Here is a 23,527-nt window from a genome sequence, read left to right on the forward strand (position 1 = left end):
TGGCACTCGAAACAGAAGGCTTTTTATCACAGGACAAGAAATCAGCCCTCAAAAACTTAACCGGCAGAAAATATTTTTTTGAAAAAATCCCTAAGCCCCGGGGTCACAATTTCAGCAAAAATCTGACTTTTGGCAATTCACTCAAAAATGGTGCCAAAAGCCTGAAAATGCTCCCCTGAAAGCTTTGGTGATGGAAACAGAAGTCTTTTTATCAAAGGAAAATAAATCAGCCCTCAAAAACTTAACCGGCAGAAAATATTTTTTTGAAAAAATCCCTAAGCCCCGGGGTCACAATTTCAGCAAAAATCTAACTTTTGGCAATTCACTCAAAAATGGTGCCAAAAGCTTGAAAATGCTCCCCTGAAAGCTTTGGCGATGGAAACAGAAGTCTTTTTATCACAGGACAAGAAATCAGCCCTCAAAAACTTAACCGGCAGAAAATATTTTTTTGAACAATTTCAGCAAAAATCTGACTTTTGGCAATTCACTCAAAAATTGTGCCCAAAGCCTGAAAATGCTCTCCTGAAAGGTTTGGCACTCGAAACAGAAGGCTTTTTATCACAGGACAAGAAATCAGCCCTCAAAAACTTAACCGGCAGAAAATATTTTTTTGAAAAAATCCCTAAGCCCCGGGGTCACAATTTCAGCAAAAATCTGACTTTTGGCAATTCACTCAAAAATGGTGCCAAAAGCTTGAAAATGCTCTCCTGAAAGGTTTGGCGCTCGAAACAGAAGGCTTTTTATCACAGGACAAGAAATCAGCCCTCAAAAACTTAACGGGCAGAAAATATTTTTTTGAAAAAATCCCTAAGCCCCGGGGTCACAATTTCAGCAAAAATCTGACTTTTGGCAATTCACTCAAAAATGGTGCCAAAAGCTTGAAAATGCTCCCCTGAAAGCTTTGGCGATGGAAACAGAAGTCTTTTTATCACAGGACAAGAAATCAGCCCTCAAAAACTTAACCGGCAGAAAATATTTTTTTGAACAATTTCAGCAAAAATCTGACTTTTGGCAATTCACTCAAAAATGGTGCCATAAGCTTGAAAATGCTCTCCTGAAAGGTTTGGCACTCGAAACAGAAGGCTTTTTATCGCAGGACAAGAAATCAGCCCTCAAAAACTTAACCGGCAGAAAATATTTTTTTGAACAATTTCAGCAAAAATCTGACTTTTGGCAATTCACTCAAAAATGGTGCCCAAAGCCTGAAAATTCTCTCCTGAAAGGTTTGGCACTCGAAACAGAAGGCTTTTTATCAAAGGACAAGAAATCAGCCCTCAAAAACTTAACCGGCAGAAAATATTTTTTTGAAAAAATCCCTAAGCCCCGGGGTCACAATTTCAGCAAAAATCTGACTTTTGGCAATTCACTCAAAAATGGTGCCAAAAGCTTGAAAATGCTCTCCTGAAAGGTTTGGCACTAGAAACAGAAGGCTTTTTATCACAGGACAAGAAATCAGCCCTCAAAAACTTAACCGGCAGAAAATATTTTTTTGAAAAAATCCCTAAGCCCCAGGGTCACAATTTCAGCAAAAATCTGACTTTTGGCAATTCACTCAAAAATGGTGCCAAAAGCCTGAAAATGCTCCCCTGAAAGCTTTGGCGATGGAAACAGAAGTCTTTTTATCAATGGAAAATAAATCAGCCCTCAAAAACTTAACCGGCAGAAAATATTTTTTTGAAAAAATCCCTAAGCCCCGGGGTCACAATTTCAGCAAAAATCTGACTTTTGGCAATTCACTCAAAAATGGTGCCAAAAGCTTGAAAATGCTCTCCTGAAAGGTTTGGCGCTCGAAACAGAAGGCTTTTTATCACAGGACAAGAAATCAGCCCTCAAAAACTTAACCGGCAGAAAATATTTTTTTGAAAAAATCCCTAAGCCCCGGGGTCACAATTTCAGCAAAAATCTGACTTTTGGCAATTCACTCAAAAATGGTGCCAAAAGCTTGAAAATGCTCCCCTGAAAGCTTTGGCGATGGAAACAGAAGTCTTTTTATCACAGGACAAGAAATCAGCCCTCAAAAACTTAACCGGCAGAAAATATTTTTTTGAACAATTTCAGCAAAAATCTGACTTTTGGCAATTCACTCAAAAATGGTGCCAAAAGCTTGAAAATGCTCCCCCGAAAGCTTTGGCGATGGAAACAGAAGTCTTTTTATCACAGGACAAGAAATCAGCCCTCAAAAACTTAACCGGCAGAAAATATTTTTTTGAACAATTTCAGCAAAAATCTGACTTTTGGCAATTCACTCAAAAATGGTGCCAAAAGCTTGAAAATGCTCTCCTGAAAGGTTTGGCACGCGAAACAGAAGGCTTTTTATCACAGGACAAGAAATCAGCCCTCAAAAACTTAACCGGCAGAAAATATTTTTTTGAAAAAATCCCTAAGCCCCGGGGTCACAATTTCAGCAAAAATCTGACTTTTGGCAATTCACTCAAAAATGGTGCCAAAAGCCTGAAAATGCTCCCCTGAAAGCTTTGGCGATGGAAACAGAAGTATTTTTATCAAAGGAAAATAAATCAGCCCTCAAAAACTTAACCGGCAGAAAATATTTTTTTGAAAAAATCCCTAAGCCCCGGGGTCACAATTTCAGCAAAAATCTAACTTTTGGCAATTCACTCAAAAATGGTGCCAAAAGCTTGAAAATGCTCCCCTGAAAGCTTTGGCGATGGAAACAGAAGTCTTTTTATCACAGGACAAGAAATCAGCCCTCAAAAACTTAACCGGCAGAAAATATTTTTTTGAACAATTTCAGCAAAAATCTGACTTTTGGCAATTCACTCAAAAATTGTGCCCAAAGCCTGAAAATGCTCTCCTGAAAGTTTTGGCACTCGAAACAGAAGGCTTTTTATCACAGGACAAGAAATCAGCCCTCAAAAACTTAACCGGCAGAAAATATTTTTTTGAAAAAATCCCTAAGCCCCGGGGTCACAATTTCAGCAAAAATCTGACTTTTGGCAATTCACTCAAAAATGGTGCCAAAAGCCTGAAAATGCTCCCCTGAAAGCTTTGGCGATGGAAACAGAAGTCTTTTTATCAATGGAAAATAAATCAGCCCTCAAAAACTTAACCGGCAGAAAATATTTTTTTGAAAAAATCCCTAAGCCCCGGGGTCACAATTTCAGCAAAAATCTGACTTTTGGCAATTCACTCAAAAATGGTGCCAAAAGCTTGAAAATGCTCTCCTGAAAGGTTTGGCACTAGAAACAGAAGGCTTTTTATCACAGGACAAGAAATCAGCCCTCAAAAACTTAACCGGCAGAAAATATTTTTTTGAAAAAATCCCTAAGCCCCAGGGTCACAATTTCAGCAAAAATCTGACTTTTGGCAATTCACTCAAAAATGGTGCCAAAAGCCTGAAAATGCTCCCCTGAAAGCTTTGGCGATGGAAACAGAAGTCTTTTTATCAATGGAAAATAAATCAGCCCTCAAAAACTTAACCGGCAGAAAATATTTTTTTGAAAAAATCCCTAAGCCCCGGGGTCACAATTTCAGCAAAAATCTGACTTTTGGCAATTCACTCAAAAATGGTGCCAAAAGCTTGAAAATGCTCTCCTGAAAGGTTTGGCGCTCGAAACAGAAGGCTTTTTATCACAGGACAAGAAATCAGCCCTCAAAAACTTAACCGGCAGAAAATATTTTTTTGAAAAAATCCCTAAGCCCCGGGGTCACAATTTCAGCAAAAATCTGACTTTTGGCAATTCACTCAAAAATGGTGCCAAAAGCTTGAAAATGCTCCCCTGAAAGCTTTGGCGATGGAAACAGAAGTCTTTTTATCACAGGACAAGAAATCAGCCCTCAAAAACTTAACCGGCAGAAAATATTTTTTTGAACAATTTCAGCAAAAATCTGACTTTTGGCAATTCACTCAAAAATGGTGCCAAAAGCTTGAAAATGCTCCCCCGAAAGCTTTGGCGATGGAAACAGAAGTCTTTTTATCACAGGACAAGAAATCAGCCCTCAAAAACTTAACCGGCAGAAAATATTTTTTTGAACAATTTCAGCAAAAATCTGACTTTTGGCAATTCACTCAAAAATGGTGCCAAAAGCTTGAAAATGCTCTCCTGAAAGGTTTGGCACGCGAAACAGAAGGCTTTTTATCACAGGACAAGAAATCAGCCCTCAAAAACTTAACCGGCAGAAAATATTTTTTTGAAAAAATCCCTAAGCCCCGGGGTCACAATTTCAGCAAAAATCTGACTTTTGGCAATTCACTCAAAAATGGTGCCAAAAGCCTGAAAATGCTCCCCTGAAAGCTTTGGCGATGGAAACAGAAGTATTTTTATCAAAGGAAAATAAATCAGCCCTCAAAAACTTAACCGGCAGAAAATATTTTTTTGAAAAAATCCCTAAGCCCCGGGGTCACAATTTCAGCAAAAATCTAACTTTTGGCAATTCACTCAAAAATGGTGCCAAAAGCTTGAAAATGCTCCCCTGAAAGCTTTGGCGATGGAAACAGAAGTCTTTTTATCACAGGACAAGAAATCAGCCCTCAAAAACTTAACCGGCAGAAAATATTTTTTTGAACAATTTCAGCAAAAATCTGACTTTTGGCAATTCACTCAAAAATTGTGCCCAAAGCCTGAAAATGCTCTCCTGAAAGTTTTGGCACTAGAAACAGAAGGCTTTTTATCACAGGACAAGAAATCAGCCCTCAAAAACTTAACCGGCAGAAAATATTTTTTTGAAAAAATCCCTAAGCCCCGGGGTCACAATTTCAGCAAAAATCTGACTTTTGGCAATTCACTCAAAAATGGTGCCAAAAGCCTGAAAATGCTCCCCTGAAAGCTTTGGCGATGGAAACAGAAGTCTTTTTATCAATGGAAAATAAATCAGCCCTCAAAAACTTAACCGGCAGAAAATATTTTTTTGAAAAAATCCCTAAGCCCCGGGGTCACAATTTCAGCAAAAATCTGACTTTTGGCAATTCACTCAAAAATGGTGCCAAAAGCTTGAAAATGCTCTCCTGAAAGGTTTGGCGCTCGAAACAGAAGGCTTTTTATCACAGGACAAGAAATCAGCCCTCAAAAACTTAACCGGCAGAAAATATTTTTTTGAAAAAATCCCTAAGCCCCGGGGTCACAATTTCAGCAAAAATCTGACTTTTGGCAATTCACTCAAAAATGGTGCCAAAAGCTTGAAAATGCTCCCCTGAAAGCTTTGGCGATGGAAACAGAAGTCTTTTTATCACAGGACAAGAAATCAGCCCTCAAAAACTTAACCGGCAGAAACTATTTTTTTGAACAATTTCAGCAAAAATCTGACTTTTGGCAATTCACTCAAAAATGGTGCCAAAAGCTTGAAAATGCTCCCCCGAAAGCTTTGGCGATGGAAACAGAAGTCTTTTTATCACAGGACAAGAAATCAGCCCTCAAAAACTTAACCGGCAGAAAATATTTTTTTGAACAATTTCAGCAAAAATCTGACTTTTGGCAATTCACTCAAAAATGGTGCCAAAAGCTTGAAAATGCTCTCCTGAAAGGTTTGGCACTCGAAACAGAAGGCTTTTTATCACAGGACAAGAAATCAGCCCTCAAAAACTTAACCGGCAGAAAATATTTTTTTGAAAAAATCCCTAAGCCCCGGGGTCACAATTTCAGCAAAAATCTGACTTTTGGCAATTCACTCAAAAATGGTGCCAAAAGCTTGAAAATGCTCCCCTGAAAGCTTTGGCGATGGAAACAGAATGCTTTTTATCACAGGACAAGAAATCAGCCCTCAAAAACGTAACCGGCAGAAAATATTTTTTTGAAAAAATCCCTAAGCCCCGGAGTCACAATTTCAGCAAAAATCTGACTTTTGGCAATTCACTCAAAAATGGTGCCAAAAGCCTGAAAATGCTCTCCTGAAAGGTTTGGCACTCGAAACAGAAGGCTTTTTATCACAGGACAAGAAATCAGCCCTCAAAAACTTAACCGGCAGAAAATATTTTTTTGAAAAAATCCCTAAGCCCCGGGGTCACAATTTCAGCAAAAATCTGACTTTTGGCAATTCACTCAAAAATGGTGCCAAAAGCTTGAAAATGCTCTCCTGAAAGGTTTGGCGCTCGAAACAGAAGGCTTTTTATCACAGGACAAGAAATCAGCCCTCAAAAACTTAACCGGCAGAAAATATTTTTTTGAAAAAATCCCTAAGCCCCGGGGTCACAATTTCAGCAAAAATCTGACTTTTGGCAATTCACTCAAAAATGGTGCCAAAAGCTTGAAAATGCTCCCCTGAAAGCTTTGGCGATGGAAACAGAAGTCTTTTTATCACAGGACAAGAAATCAGCCCTCAAAAACTTAACCGGCAGAAACTATTTTTTTGAACAATTTCAGCAAAAATCTGACTTTTGGCAATTCACTCAAAAATGGTGCCAAAAGCTTGAAAATGCTCCCCCGAAAGCTTTGGCGATGGAAACAGAAGTCTTTTTATCACAGGACAAGAAATCAGCCCTCAAAAACTTAACCGGCAGAAAATATTTTTTTGAACAATTTCAGCAAAAATCTGACTTTTGGCAATTCACTCAAAAATGGTGCCAAAAGCTTGAAAATGCTCTCCTGAAAGGTTTGGCACTCGAAACAGAAGGCTTTTTATCACAGGACAAGAAATCAGCCCTCAAAAACTTAACCGGCAGAAAATATTTTTTTGAAAAAATCCCTAAGCCCCGGGGTCACAATTTCAGCAAAAATCTGACTTTTGGCAATTCACTCAAAAATGGTGCCAAAAGCTTGAAAATGCTCCCCTGAAAGCTTTGGCGATGGAAACAGAATGCTTTTTATCACAGGACAAGAAATCAGCCCTCAAAAACGTAACCGGCAGAAAATATTTTTTTGAAAAAATCCCTAAGCCCCGGAGTCACAATTTCAGCAAAAATCTGACTTTTGGCAATTCACTCAAAAATGGTGCCAAAAGCCTGAAAATGCTCTCCTGAAAGGTTTGGCACTCGAAACAGAAGGCTTTTTATCACAGGACAAGAAATCAGCCCTCAAAAACTTAACCGGCAGAAAATATTTTTTTGAAAAAATCCCTAAGCCCCGGGGTCACAATTTCAGCAAAAATCTGACTTTTGGCAATTCACTCAAAAATGGTGCCAAAAGCTTGAAAATGCTCCCCTGAAAGCTTTGGCGATGGAAACAGAAGTCTTTTTATCACAGGACAAGAAATCAGCCCTCAAAAACTTAACCGGCAGAAAATTTTTTTTTGAAAAAATCCCTAAGCCCTGGGGTCACAATTTCAGCAAAAATCTGACTTTTGGCAATTCACTCAAAAATGGTGCCAAAAGCCTGAAAATGCTCTCCTGAAAGGTTTGGAACTCGAAACAGAAGGCTTTTTATCACAGGACAAGAAATCAGCCCTCAAAAACTTAACCAGCAGAAAATATTTTTTTGAAAAAATCCCTAAGCCCCGGGATCACAATTTCAGCAAAAATCTGACTTTTGGCAATTCACTCAAAAATGGTGCCAAAAGCCTGAAAATGCTCTCCTGAAAGGTTTGGCACTCGAAACAGAAGGCTTTTTATCACAGGACAAGAAATCAGCCCTCAAAAACTTAACCAGCAGAAAATATTTTTTTGAAAAAATCCCTAAGCCCCGGAGTCACAATTTCAGCAAAAATCTGACTTTTGGCAATTCACTCAAAAATGGTGCCAAAAGCCTGAAAATGCTCTCCTGAAAGGTTTGGCACTCGAAACAGAAGGCTTTTTATCACAGGACAAGAAATCAGCCCTCAAAAACGACACCGGCAGAAAATATTTTTTTGAAAAAATCCCTAAGCCCCGGGGTCACAATTTCAGCAAAAATCTGACTTTTGGCAATTCACTCAAAAATGGTGCCAAAAGCTTGAAAATGCTCTCCTGAAAGGTTTGGCACTAGAAACAGAAGGCTTTTTATCACAGGACAAGAAATCAGCCCTCAAAAACTTAACCGGCAGAAAATATTTTTTTGAAAAAATCCCTAAGCCCCAGGGTCACAATTTCAGCAAAAATCTGACTTTTGGCAATTCACTCAAAAATGGTGCCAAAAGCTTGAAAATGCTCTCCTGAAAGGTTTGCACTCGAAACAGAAGGCTTTTTATCGCAGGACAAGAAATCAGCCCTCAAAAACTTAACCGGCAGAAAATATTTTTTTGAACAATTTCAGCAAAAATCTGACTTTTGGCAATTCACTCAAAAATGGTGCCCAAAGCCTGAAAATGCTCTCCTGAAAGGTTTGGCACTCGAAACAGAAGGCTTTTTATCACAGGACAAGAAATCAGCCCTCAAAAACTTAACCGGCAGAAAATATTTTTTTGAAAAAATCCCTAAGCCCCGGGGTCACAATTTCAGCAAAAATCTGACTTTTGGCAATTCACTCAAAAATGGTGCCAAAAGCTTGAAAATGCTCTCCTGAAAGGTTTGGCACTCGAAACAGAAGGCTTTTTATCACAGGACAAGAAATCAGCCCTCAAAAACTTAACCGGCAGAAAATATTTTTTTGAAAAAATCCCTAAGCCCCGGGGTCACAATTTCAGCAAAAATCTGACTTTTGGCAATTCACTCAAAAATGGTGCCAAAAGCTTGAAAATGCTCTCCTGAAAGGTTTGGCACTAGAAACAGAAGGCTTTTTATCACAGGACAAGAAATCAGCCCTCAAAAACTTAACCGGCAGAAAATATTTTTTTGAAAAAATCCCTAAGCCCCAGGGTCACAATTTCAGCAAAAATCTGACTTTTGGCAATTCACTCAAAAATGGTGCCAAAAGCTTGAAAATGCTCTCCTGAAAGGTTTGCACTCGAAACAGAAGGCTTTTTATCGCAGGACAAGAAATCAGCCCTCAAAAACTTAACCGGCAGAAAATATTTTTTTGAACAATTTCAGCAAAAATCTGACTTTTGGCAATTCACTCAAAAATGGTGCCCAAAGCCTGAAAATGCTCTCCTGAAAGGTTTGGCACTCGAAACAGAAGGCTTTTTATCACAGGACAAGAAATCAGCCCTCAAAAACTTAACCGGCAGAAAATATTTTTTTGAAAAAATCCCTAAGCCCCGGGGTCACAATTTCAGCAAAAATCTGACTTTTGGCAATTCACTCAAAAATGGTGCCAAAAGCCTGAAAATGCTCCCCTGAAAGCTTTGGCGATGGAAACAGAAGTCTTTTTATCAAAGGAAAATAAATCAGCCCTCAAAAACTTAACCGGCAGAAAATATTTTTTTGAAAAAATCCCTAAGCCCTGGGGTCACGATTTCAGCAAAAATCTGACTTTTGGCAATTCACTCAAAAATGGTGCCAAAAGCTTGAAAATGCTCTCCTGAAAGGTTTGGCACTCGAAACAGAAGGCTTTTTATCACAGGACAAGAAATCAGCCCTCAAAAACTTAACCGGCAGAAAATATTTTTTTGAACAATTTCAGCAAAAATCTGACTTTTGGCAATTCACTCAAAAATGGTGCCAAAAGCCTGAAAATGCTCCCCTGAAAGCTTTGGCGATGGAAACAGAAGTCTTTTTATCACAGGACAAGAAATCAGCCCTCAAAAACTTAACCGGCAGAAAATATTTTTTTGAACAATTTCAGCAAAAATCTGACTTTTGGCAATTCACTCAAAAATGGTGCCCAAAGCCTGAAAATGCTCTCCTGAAAGGTTTGGCACTCGAAACAGAAGGCTTTTTATCACAGGACAAGAAATCAGCCCTCAAAAACTTAACCGGCAGAAAATATTTTTTTGAAAAAATCCCTAAGCCACAATTTCAGCAGAAATCTGACTTTTGGCAATTCACTCAAAAATGGTGCCAAAAGCCTGAAAATGCTCCCCTGAAAGCTTTGGCGATGGAAACAGAAGTCTTTTTATCAATGGAAAATAAATCAGCCCTCAAAAACTTAACCGGCAGAAAATATTTTTTTGAAAAAATCCCTAAGCCCCGGGGTCACAATTTCAGCAAAAATCTGACTTTTGGCAATTCACTCAAAAATGGTGCCAAAAGCCTGAAAATGCTCTCCTGAAAGGTTTGGCACTCGAAACAGAAGGCTTTTTATCACAGGACAAGAAATCAGCCCTCAAAAACTTAACCGGCAGAAAATATTTTTTTGAAAAAATCCCTAAGCCCCGGGGTCACAATTTCAGCAAAAATCTGACTTTTGGCAATTCACTCAAAAATGGTGCCAAAAGCTTGAAAATGCTCCCCTGAAAGCTTTGGCGATGGAAACAGAAGGCTTTTTATCACAGGACAAGAAATCAGCCCTCAAAAACGTAACCGGCAGAAAATATTTTTTGAAAAAATACCTAAGCCCCGGAGTCACAATTTCAGCAAAAATCTGACTTTTGGCAATTCACTCAAAAATGGTGCCAAAAGCTTGAAAATGCTCCCCTGAAAGCTTTGGCGATGGAAACAGAAGTCTTTTTATCACAGGACAAGAAATCAGCCCTCAAAAACTTAACCGGCAGAAATTTTTTTATTTGAAAAAATCCCTAAGCCCTGGGGTCACAATTTCAGCAGAAATCTGACTTTTGGCAATTCACTCAAAAATGGTGCCAAAAGCTTGAAAATGCTCCCCTGAAAGCTTTGGCGATGGAAACAGAATGCTTTTTATCACAGGACAAGAAATCAGCCCTCAAAAACGTAACCGGCAGAAAATATTTTTTTGAAAAAATCCCTAAGCCCCGGAGTCACAATTTCAGCAAAAATCTGACTTTTGGCAATTCACTCAAAAATGGTGCCAAAAGCCTGAAAATGCTCTCCTGAAAGGTTTGGCACTCGAAACAGAAGGCTTTTTATCACAGGACAAGAAATCAGCCCTCAAAAACTTAACCGGCAGAAAATATTTTTTTGAAAAAATCCCTAAGCCCCGGAGTCACAATTTCAGCAAAAATCTGACTTTTGGCAATTCACTCAAAAATGGTGCCAAAAGCCTGAAAATGCTCTCCTGAAAGGTTTGGCACTCGAAACAGAAGGCTTTTTATCACAGGACAAGAAATCAGCCCTCAAAAACGACACCGGCAGAAAATATTTTTTTGAAAAAATCCCTAAGCCCCGGGGTCACAATTTCAGCAAAAATCTGACTTTTGGCAATTCACTCAAAAATGGTGCCAAAAGCTTGAAAATGCTCTCCTGAAAGGTTTGGCACTCGAAACAGAAGGCTTTTTATCGCAGGACAAGAAATCAACCCTCAAAAACTTAACCGGCAGAAAATATTTTTTTGAACAATTTCAGCAAAAATCTGACTTTTGGCAATTCACTCAAAAATGGTGCCCAAAGCCTGAAAATGCTCTCCTGAAAGGTTTGGCACTCGAAACAGAAGGCTTTTTATCACAGGACAAGAAATCAGCCCTCAAAAACTTAACCGGCAGAAAATATTTTTTTGAAAAAATCCCTAAGCCCCGGGGTCACAATTTCAGCAAAAATCTGACTTTTGGCAATTCACTCAAAAATGGTGCCAAAAGCTTGAAAATGCTCTCCTGAAAGGTTTTGCACTAGAAACAGAAGGCTTTTTATCACAGGACAAGAAATCAGCCCTCAAAAACTTAACCGGCAGAAAATATTTTTTTGAAAAAATCCCTAAGCCCCGGGGTCACAATTTCAGCAAAAATCTGACTTTTGGCAATTCACTCAAAAATGCTGCCAAAAGCTTGAAAATGCTCCCCTGAAAGCTTTGGCGATGGAAACAGAAGTCTTTTTATCACAGGACAAGAAATCAGCCCTCAAAAACTTAACCGGCAGAAAATATTTTTTTGAACAATATCAGCAAAAATCTGACTTTTGGCAATTCACTCAAAAATGGTGCCAAAAGCCTGAAAATGCTCCCCTGAAAGCTTTGGCGATGGAAACAGAAGTCTTTTTATCAAAGGAAAATAAATCAGCCCTCAAAAACTTAAGCGGCAGAAAATATTTTTTTGAAAAAATCCCTAAGCCCCGGGGTCACGATTTCAGCAAAAATCTGACTTTTGGCAATTCACTCAAAAATGGTGCCAAAAGCTTGAAAATGCTCTCCTGAAAGGTTTGGCACTCGAAACAGAAGGCTTTTTATCACAGGACAAGAAATCAGCCCTCAAAAACTTAACCGGCAGAAAATATTTTTTTGAAAAAATCCCTAAGCCCCGGGGTCACAATTTCAGCAAAAATCTGACTTTTGGCAATTCACTCAAAAATGGTGCCAAAAGCTTGAAAATGCTCCCCTGAAAGCTTTGGCGATGGAAACAGAAGTCTTTTTATCACAGGACAAGAAATCAGCCCTCAAAAACTTAACCGGCAGAAATTTTTTTATTTGAAAAAATCCCTAAGCCCTGGGGTCACAATTTCAGCAGAAATCTGACTTTTGGCAATTCACTCAAAAATGGTGCCAAAAGCTTGAAAATGCTCCCCTGAAAGCTTTGGCGATGGAAACAGAATGCTTTTTATCACAGGACAAGAAATCAGCCCTCAAAAACGTAACCGGCAGAAAATATTTTTTTGAAAAAATCCCTAAGCCCCGGAGTCACAATTTCAGCAAAAATCTGACTTTTGGCAATTCACTCAAAAATGGTGCCAAAAGCCTGAAAATGCTCTCCTGAAAGGTTTGCACTCGAAACAGAAGGCTTTTTATCACAGGACAAGAAATCAGCCCTCAAAAACTTAACCGGCAGAAAATATTTTTTTGAAAAAATCCCTAAGCCCCGGAGTCACAATTTCAGCAAAAATCTGACTTTTGGCAATTCACTCAAAAATGGTGCCAAAAGCCTGAAAATGCTCTCCTGAAAGGTTTGGCACTCGAAACAGAAGGCTTTTTATCACAGGACAAGAAATCAGCCCTCAAAAACGACACCGGCAGAAAATATTTTTTTGAAAAAATCCCTAAGCCCCGGGGTCACAATTTCAGCAAAAATCTGACTTTTGGCAATTCACTCAAAAATGGTGCCAAAAGCTTGAAAATGCTCTCCTGAAAGGTTTGGCACTCGAAACAGAAGGCTTTTTATCGCAGGACAAGAAATCAGCCCTCAAAAACTTAACCGGCAGAAAATATTTTTTTGAACAATTTCAGCAAAAATCTGACTTTTGGCAATTCACTCAAAAATGGTGCCCAAAGCCTGAAAATGCTCTCCTGAAAGGTTTGGCACTCGAAACAGAAGGCTTTTTATCACAGGACAAGAAATCAGCCCTCAAAAACTTAACCGGCAGAAAATATTTTTTTGAAAAAATCCCTAAGCCCCGGGGTCACAATTTCAGCAAAAATCTGACTTTTGGCAATTCACTCAAAAATGGTGCCAAAAGCTTGAAAATGCTCTCCTGAAAGGTTTTGCACTAGAAACAGAAGGCTTTTTATCACAGGACAAGAAATCAGCCCTCAAAAACTTAACCGGCAGAAAATATTTTTTTGAAAAAATCCCTAAGCCCCGGGGTCACAATTTCAGCAAAAATCTGACTTTTGGCAATTCACTCAAAAATGGTGCCAAAAGCTTGAAAATGCTCCCCTGAAAGCTTTGGCGATGGAAACAGAAGTCTTTTTATCACAGGACAAGAAATCAGCCCTCAAAAACTTAACCGGCAGAAAATATTTTTTTGAACAATATCAGCAAAAATCTGACTGTTGGCAATTCACTCAAAAATGGTGCCAAAAGCCTGAAAATGCTCCCCTGAAAGCTTTGGCGATGGAAACAGAAGTCTTTTTATCAAAGGAAAATAAATCAGCCCTCAAAAACTTAACCGGCAGAAAATATTTTTTTGAAAAAATCCCTAAGCCCCGGGGTCACGATTTCAGCAAAAATCTGACTTTTGGCAATTCACTCAAAAATGGTGCCAAAAGCTTGAAAATGCTCTCCTGAAAGGTTTGGCACTCGAAACAGAAGGCTTTTTATCACAGGACAAGAAATCAGCCCTCAAAAACTTAACCGGCAGAAAATATTTTTTTGAAAAAATCCCTAAGCCCCGGGGTCACAATTTCAGCAAAAATCTGACTTTTGGCAATTCACTCAAAAATGGTGCCAAAAGCTTGAAAATGCTCCCCTGAAAGCTTTGGCGATGGAAACAGAAGTCTTTTTATCACAGGACAAGAAATCAGCCCTCAAAAACTTAACCGGCAGAAATTTTTTTATTTGAAAAAATCCCTAAGCCCTGGGGTCACAATTTCAGCAGAAATCTGACTTTTGGCAATTCACTCAAAAATGGTGCCAAAAGCTTGAAAATGCTCCCCTGAAAGCTTTGGCGATGGAAACAGAATGCTTTTTATCACAGGACAAGAAATCAGCCCTCAAAAACGTAACCGGCAGAAAATATTTTTTTGAAAAAATCCCTAAGCCCCGGAGTCACAATTTCAGCAAAAATCTGACTTTTGGCAATTCACTCAAAAATGGTGCCAAAAGCCTGAAAATGCTCTCCTGAAAGGTTTGCACTCGAAACAGAAGGCTTTTTATCACAGGACAAGAAATCAGCCCTCAAAAACTTAACCGGCAGAAAATATTTTTTTGAAAAAATCCCTAAGCCCCGGAGTCACAATTTCAGCAAAAATCTGACTTTTGGCAATTCACTCAAAAATGGTGCCAAAAGCCTGAAAATGCTCTCCTGAAAGGTTTGGCACTCGAAACAGAAGGCTTTTTATCACAGGACAAGAAATCAGCCCTCAAAAACGACACCGGCAGAAAATATTTTTTTGAAAAAATCCCTAAGCCCCGGGGTCACAATTTCAGCAAAAATCTGACTTTTGGCAATTCACTCAAAAATGGTGCCAAAAGCTTGAAAATGCTCTCCTGAAAGGTTTGGCACTCGAAACAGAAGGCTTTTTATCGCAGGACAAGAAATCAGCCCTCAAAAACTTAACCGGCAGAAAATATTTTTTTGAACAATTTCAGCAAAAATCTGACTTTTGGCAATTCACTCAAAAATGGTGCCCAAAGCCTGAAAATGCTCTCCTGAAAGGTTTGGCACTCGAAACAGAAGGCTTTTTATCACAGGACAAGAAATCAGCCCTCAAAAACTTAACCGGCAGAAAATATTTTTTTGAAAAAATCCCTAAGCCCCGGGGTCACAATTTCAGCAAAAATCTGACTTTTGGCAATTCACTCAAAAATGGTGCCAAAAGCTTGAAAATGCTCTCCTGAAAGGTTTTGCACTAGAAACAGAAGGCTTTTTATCACAGGACAAGAAATCAGCCCTCAAAAACTTAACCGGCAGAAAATATTTTTTTGAAAAAATCCCTAAGCCCCGGGGTCACAATTTCAGCAAAAATCTGACTTTTGGCAATTCACTCAAAAATGGTGCCAAAAGCTTGAAAATGCTCCCCTGAAAGCTTTGGCGATGGAAACAGAAGTCTTTTTATCACAGGACAAGAAATCAGCCCTCAAAAACTTAACCGGCAGAAAATATTTTTTTGAACAATATCAGCAAAAATCTGACTTTTGGCAATTCACTCAAAAATGGTGCCAAAAGCCTGAAAATGCTCCCCTGAAAGCTTTGGCGATGGAAACAGAAGTCTTTTTATCAAAGGAAAATAAATCAGCCCTCAAAAACTTAACCGGCAGAAAATATTTTTTTGAAAAAATCCCTAAGCCCCGGGGTCACGATTTCAGCAAAAATCTGACTTTTGGCAATTCACTCAAAAATGGTGCCAAAAGCTTGAAAATGCTCTCCTGAAAGGTTTGGCACTCGAAACAGAAGGCTTTTTATCACAGGACAAGAAATCAGCCCTCAAAAACTTAACCGGCAGAAAATATTTTTTTGAAAAAATCCCTAAGCCCCGGGGTCACAATTTCAGCAAAAATCTGACTTTTGGCAATTCACTCAAAAATGGTGCCAAAAGCTTGAAAATGCTCCCCTGAAAGCTTTGGCGATGGAAACAGAAGTCTTTTTATCACAGGACAAGAAATCAGCCCTCAAAAACTTAACCGGCAGAAAATATTTTTTTGAACAATTTCAGCAAAAATCTGACTTTTGGCAATTGACTCAAAAATGGTGCCCAAAGCCTGAAAATGCTCTCCTGAAAGGTTTGGCACTCGAAACAGAAGGCTTTTTATCACAGGACAAGAAATCAGCCCTCAAAAACTTAACTGGCAGAAAAAATTTTTTTCAAAAAATCCCTAAGCCCCGGGGTCACAATTTCAGCAAAAATCTGACTTTTGGCAATTCACTCAAAAATGGTGCCAAAAGCCTGAAAATGCTCCCCTGAAAGCTTTGGCGATGGAAACAGAAGTCTTTTTATCAATGGAAAATAAATCAGCCCTCAAAAACTTAACCGGCAGAAAATATTTTTTTGAAAAAATCCCTAAGCCCCGGGGTCACAATTTCAGGAAAAATCTGACTTTTGGCAATTCACTCAAAAATGGTGCGAAAAACTTGAAAATGCTCTCCTGAAAGGTTTGGCACTCGAAACAGAAGGCTTTTTATCATAGGACAAGAAATCAGCCCTCAAAAACTTAACCGGCAGAAAATATTTTTTTGAAAAAATCCCTAAGCCCCGGGGTCACAATTTCAGCAAAAATCTGACTTTTGGCAATTCACTCAAAAATGGTGCCAAAAGCTTGAAAATGCTCCCCTGAAAGGTTTGGCGATGGAAACAGAAGTCTTTTTATCACAGGAAAAGAAATCAGCCCTCAAAAACTTAACCGGCAGAAAATATTTTTTTGAACAATTTCAGCAAAAATCTGACTTTTGGCAATTCACTCAAAAATGGTGCCAAAAGCTTGAAAATGCTCCCCTGAAAGCTTTGGCGATGGAAACAGAAGTCTTTTTATCACAGGACAAGAAATCAGCCCTCAAAAACGTAACCGGCAGAAAATATTTTTTTGAACAATTTCAGCAAAAATCTGACTTTTGGCAATTCACTCAAAAATGGTGCCCAAAGCCTGAAAATGCTCTCCTGAAAGGTTTGGCACTCGAAACAGAAGGCTTTTTATCACAGGACAAGAAATCAGCCCTCAAAAACTTAACCGGCAGAAATTTTTTTTTTGAAAAAATCCCTAAGCCCTGGGGTCACAATTTCAGCAAAAATCTGACTTTTGGCAATTCACTCAAAAATGGTGCCAAAAGCCTGAAAATGCTCTCCTGAAAGGTTTGGCACTCGAAACAGAAGGCTTTTTATCACAGGACAAGAAATCAGCCCTCAAAAACTTAACCGGCAGAAAATATTTTTTTGAAAAAATCCCTAAGCCCCGGAGTCACAATTTCAGCAAAAATCTGACTTTTGGCAATTCACTCAAAAATGGTGCCAAAAGCCGGAAAATGCTCTCCTGAAAAGTTTGGCACTCGAAACAGAAGGCTTTTTATCACAGGACAAGAAATCAGCCCTCAAAAACGACACCGGCAGAAAATATTTTTTTGAAAAAATCCCTAAGCCCCGGGGTCACAATTTCAGCAAAAATCTGACTTTTGACAATTCACTCAAAAATGGTGCCAAAAGCTTGAAAATGCTCTCCTGAAAGGTTTGGCACTCGAAACAGAAGGCTTTTTATCGCAGGACAAGAAATCAGCCCTCAAAAACTTAACCGGCAGAAAATATTTTTTTGAACAATTTCAGCAAAAATCTGACTTTTGGCAATTCACTCAAAAATGGTGCCCAAAGCCTGAAAATGCTCTCCTGAAAGGTTTGGCACTCGAAACAGAAGGCTTTTTATCACAGGACAAGAAATCAGCCCTCAAAAACTTAACCGGCAGAAAATATTTTTTTGAAAAAATCCCTAAGCCCCGGGGTCACAATTTCAGCAAAAATCTGACTTTTGGCAATTCACTCAAAAATGGTGCCAAAAGCTTGAAAATGCTCTCCTGAAAGGTTTGGCACTAGAAACAGAAGGCTTTTTATCACAGGACAAGAAATCAGCCCTCAAAAACTTAACCGGCAGAAAATATTTTTTTGAAAAAATCCCTAAGCCCCAGGGTCACAATTTCAGCAAAAATCTGACTTTTGGCAATTCACTCAAAAATGGTGCCAAAAGCTTGAAAATGCTCTCCTGAAAGGTTTGCACTCGAAACAGAAGGCTTTTTATCGCAGGACAAGAAATCAGCCCTCAAAAACTTAACCGGCAGAAAATATTTTTTTGAACAATTTCAGCAAAAATCTGACTTTTGGCAATTCACTCAAAAATGGTGCCCAAAGCCTGAAAATGCTCTCCTGAAAGGTTTGGCACTTGAAACAGAAGGCTTTTTATCACAGGACAAGAAATCAGCCCTCAAAAACTTAACCGGCAGAAAATATTTTTTTGAAAAAATCCCTAAGCCCCGGGGTCACAATTTCAGCAAAAATCTGACTTTTGGCAATTCACTCAAAAATGGTGCCAAAAGCCTGAAAATGCTCCCCTGAAAGCTTTGGCGATGGAAACAGAAGTCTTTTTATCACAGGACAAGAAATCAGCCCTCAAAAACTTAACCGGCAGAAAATATTTTTTTGAAAAAATCCCTAAGCCCCGGAGTCACAATTTCAGCAAAAATCTGACTTTTGGCAATTCACTCAAAAATGGTGCCAAAAGCCTGAAAATGCTCTCCTGAAAGGTTTGGCACTCGAAACAGAAGGCTTTTTATCACAGGACAAGAAATCAGCCCTCAAAAACTTAACCAGCGGAAAATATTTTTTTGAAAAAATCCCTAAGCCCCGGGATCACAATTTCAGCAAAAATCTGACTTTTGGCAATTCACTCAAAAATGGTGCCAAAAGCCTGAAAATGCTCTCCTGAAAGGTTTGGCACTCGAAACAGAAGGCTTTTTATCACAGGACAAGAAATCAGCCCTCAAAAACTTAACCGGCAGAAAATATTTTTTTGAAAGAATCCCCAAGCCCCGGGGTCACAATTTCAGCAAAAATCTGACTTTTGGCAATTCACTCAAAAATTGTGCCAAAAGCTTGAAAATGCTCTCCTGAAAGGTTTGGCACTAGAAACAGAAGGCTTTTTATCACAGGACAAGAAATCAGCCCTCAAAAACTTAACCGGCAGAAAATATTTTTTTGAAAAAATCCCTAAGCCCCGGGGTCAAAATTTCAGCAAAAATCTGACTTTTGGCAATTCACTCAAAAATGGTGCCAAAAGCCTGAAAATGCTCTCCTGAAAGGTTTGGCACTCGAAACAGAAGGCTTTTTATCACAGGACAAGAAATCAGCCCTCAAAAACGACACCGGCAGAAAATATTTTTTTGAAAAAATCCCTAAGCCCCGGGGTCACAATTTCAGCAAAAATCTGACTTTTGGCAATTCACTCAAAAATGGTGCCAAAAGCTTGAAGATGCTCTCCTGAAAGGTTTGGCACTAGAAACAGAAGGCTTTTTATCACAGGACAAGAAATCAGCCCTCAAAAACTTAACCGGCAGAAAATATTTTTTTGAAAAAATCCCTAAGCCCCGGGGTCACAATTTCAGCAAAAATCTGACTTTTGGCAATTCACTCAAAAATGGTGCCAAAAGCTTGAAAATGCTCTCCTGAAAGGTTTGGCACTAGAAACAGAAGGCTTTTTATCACAGGACAAGAAATCAGCCCTCAAAAACGTCACCGGCAGAAAATATTTTTTTGAAAAAATCCCTAAGCCCCAGGGTCACAATTTCAGCAAAAATCTGACTTTTGGCAATTCACTCAAAAATGGTGCCAAAAGCTTGAAAATGCTCTCCTGAAAGGTTTGGCACTCGAAACAGAAGGCTTTTTATCGCAGGACAAGAAATCAGCCCTCAAAAACTTAACCGGCAGAAAATATTTTTTTGAACAATTTCAGCAAAAATCTGACTTTTGGCAATTCACTCAAAAATGGTGCCCAAAGCCTGAAAATGCTCTCCTGAAAGGTTTGGCACTCGAAACAGAAGCCTTTTTATCACAGGACAAGAAATCAGCCCTCAAAAACTTAACCGGCAGAAAATATTTTTTTGAAAAAATCCCTAAGCCCCGGGGTCACAATTTCAGCAAAAATCTGACTTTTGGCAATTCACTCAAAAATGGTGCCAAAAGCTTGAAAATGCTCCCCTGAAAGCTTTGGCGATTGAAACAGAAGTCTTTTTATCACAGGACAAGAAATCAGCCCCAAAAACTTAACCGGCAGAAAATATTTTTTTGAACAATTTCAGCAAAAATCTGACTTTTGGCAATTCACTCAAAAATGGTGCCAAAAGCCTGAAAATGCTCTCCTCAAAGGTTTGGCACTCGAAACAGAAGGCCTTTTATCACAGGACACGAAATCAGCCCTCAAAAACTTAACCGGCAGAAAATATTTTTTTGAAAAAATCCCTAAGCCCCGGGGTCACAATTTCAGCAAAAATCTGATTTTGGCAATTCACTCAAAAATGGTGCCAAAAGCTTGAAAATGCTCCCCTGAAAGGTTTGGCGATGGAAACAGAAGTCTTTTTATCACAGGACAAGAAATCAGCCCTCAAAAACTTAACCGGCAGAAAATATTTTTTTGAACAATTTCAGCAAAAATCTGACTTTTGGCAATTCACTCAAAAATGGTGCCAAAAGCCTGAAAATGCTCTCCTCAAAGGTTTGGCACTCGAAACAGAAGGCTTTTTATCACAGGACAAGAAATCAGCCCTCAAAAACTTAACCGGCAGAAAATATTTTTTTGAAAAAATCCCTAAGCCCCGGGGTCACAATTTCAGCAAAAATCTGACTTTTGGCAATTCACTCAAAAATGGTGCCAAAAGCTTGAAAATGCTCTCCTGAAAGGTTTGGCACTAGAAACAGAAGACTTTTTATCACAGGACAAGAAATCAGCCCTCAAAAACGTCACCGGCAGAAAATATTTTTTTGAAAAAATCCCTAAGCCCCAGGGTCACAATTTCAGCAAAAATCTGACTTTTGGCAATTCACTCAAAAATGGTGCCAAAAGCTTGAAAATGCTCTCCTGAAAGGTTTGGCACTCGAAACAGAAGGCTTTTTATCGCAGGACAAGAAATCAGCCCTCAAAAACTTAACCGGTAGAAAATATTTTTTTGAACAATTTCAGCAAAAATCTGACTTTTGGCAATTCACTCAAAAATGGTGCCCAAAGCCTGAAAATGCTCTCCTGAAAGGTTTGGCACTCGAAACAGAAGGCTTTTTATCACAGGACAAGAAATCAGCCCTCAAAAACTTAACCGGCAGAAAATATTTTTTTGAAAAAATCCCTAAGCCCCGGGGTCACAATTTGAGCAAAAATCTGACTTTTGGCAATTCACTCAAAAATGGTGCCAAAAGCCTGAAAATGCTCCCCTGAAAGCTTTGGCGATGGAAACAGAAGTCTTTTTATCAAAGGAAAATAAATCAGCCCTCAAAAACTTAACCGGCAGAAAATATTTTTTTGAAAAAATCCCTAAGCCCCGGGGTCACAATTTCAGCAAAAATCTGACTTTTGGCAATTCACTCAAAAATGGTGCCAAAAGCTTGAAAATGCTCTCCTGAAAGGTTTGGCACTCGAAACAGAAGGCTTTTTATCACAGGACAAGAAATCAGCCCTCAAAAACTTAACCGGCAGAAAATATTTTTTTGAAAAAATCCCTAAGCCCCGGGGTCACAATTTCAGCAAAAATCTGACTTTTGGCAATTCACTCAAAAATGGTGCCAAAAGCTTGAAAATGCTCCCCTGAAAGCTTTGGCGATGGAAACAGAAGTCTTTTTATCACAGGACAAGAAATCAGCCCTCAAAAACTTAACCGGCAGAAAATATTTTTTTGAACAATTTCAGCAAAAATCTGACTTTTGGCAATTCACTCAAAAATGGTGCCAAAAGCTTGAAAATGCTCCCCTGAAAGCTTTGGCGATGGAAACAGAAGTCTTTTTATCACAGGACAAGAAATCAGCCCTCAAAAACTTAACCGGCAGAAAATATTTTTTTGAAAGAATCCCCAAGCCCCGGGGTCACAATTTCAGCAAAAATCTGACTTTTGGCAATTCACTCAAAAATGGTGCCAAAAGCTTGAAAATGCTCTCCTGAAAGGTTTGGCACTAGAAACAGAAGGCTTTTTATCACAGGACAAGAAATCAGCCCTCAAAAACTTAACCGGCAGAAAATATTTTTTTGAAAAAATCCCTAAGCCCCGGGGTCACAATTTCAGCAAAAATCTGACTTTTGGCAATTCACTCAAAAATGGTGCCAAAAGCTTGAAAATGCTCTCCTGAAAGGTTTGGCACTAGAAACAGAAGGCTTTTTATCACAGGACAAGAAATCAGCCCTCAAAAACTTAACCGGCAGAAAATATTTTTTTGAAAAAATCCCTAAGCCCCGGGGTCAAAATTTCAGCAAAAATCTGACTTTTGGCAATTCACTCAAAAATGGTGCCAAAAGCCTGAAAATGCTCTCCTGAAAGGTTTGGCACTCGAAACAGAAGGCTTTTTATCACAGGACAAGAAATCAGCCCTCAAAAACGACACCGGCAGAAAATATTTTTTTGAAAAAATCCCTAAGCCCCGGGGTCACAATTTCAGCAAAAATCTGACTTTTGGCAATTCACTCAAAAATGGTGCCAAAAGCTTGAAGATGCTCTCCTGAAAGGTTTGGCACTAGAAACAGAAGGCTTTTTATCACAGGACAAGAAATCAGCCCTCAAAAACTTAACCGGCAGAAAATATTTTTTTGAAAAAATCCCTAAGCCCCGGGGTCACAATTTCAGCAAAAATCTGACTTTTGGCAATTCACTCAAAAATGGTGCCAAAAGCTTGAAAATGCTCCCCTGAAAGGTTTGGCACTAGAAACAGAAGGCTTTTTATCACAGGACAAGAAATCAGCCCTCAAAAACGTCACCGGCAGAAAATATTTTTTTGAAAAAATCCCTAAGCCCCAGGGTCACAATTTCAGCAAAAATCTGACTTTTGGCAATTCACTCAAAAATGGTGCCAAAAGCTTGAAAATGCTCTCCTGAAAGGTTTGGCACTCGAAACAGAAGGCTTTTTATCGCAGGACAAGAAATCAGCCCTCAAAAACTTAACCGGCAGAAAATATTTTTTTGAACAATTTCAGCAAAAATCTGACTTTTGGCAATTCACTCAAAAATGGTGCCCAAAGCCTGAAAATGCTCTCCTGAAAGGTTTGGCACTCGAAACAGAAGGCTTTTTATCACAGGACAAGAAATCAGCCCTCAAAAACTTAACCGGCAGAAAATATTTTTTTGAAAAAATCCCTAAGCCCCGGGGTCACAATTTGAGCAAAAATCTGACTTTTGGCAATTCACTCAAAAATGGTGCCAAAAGCCTGAAAATGCTCCCCTGAAAGCTTTGGCGATGGAAACAGAAGTCTTTTTATCAAAGGAAAATAAATCAGCCCTCAAAAACTTAACTGGCAGAAAATATTTTTTTGAAAAAATCCCTAAGCCCCGGGGTCACAATTTCAGCAAAAATCTGACTTTTGGCAATTCACTCAAAAATGGTGCCAAAAGCTTGAAAATGCTCTCCTGAAAGGTTTGGCACTCGAAACAGAAGGCTTTTTATCACAGGACAAGAAATCAGCCCTCAAAAACTTAACCGGCAGAAAATATTTTTTTGAAAAAATCCCTAAGCCCCGGGGTCACAATTTCAGCAAAAATCTGACTTTTGGCAATTCACTCAAAAATGGTGCCAAAAGCTTGAAAATGCTCCCCTGAAAGCTTTGGCGATGGAAACAGAAGTCTTTTTATCACAGGACAAGAAATCAGCCCTCAAAAACTTAACCGGCAGAAAATATTTTTTTGAACAAT

Source organism: Podarcis liolepis (genome assembly GCF_965112155.1).
Source record: "Podarcis liolepis genome assembly, contig: HAP1_SCAFFOLD_8, whole genome shotgun sequence".
Lineage (NCBI taxonomy): Eukaryota > Metazoa > Chordata > Lepidosauria > Squamata > Lacertidae > Podarcis > Podarcis liolepis.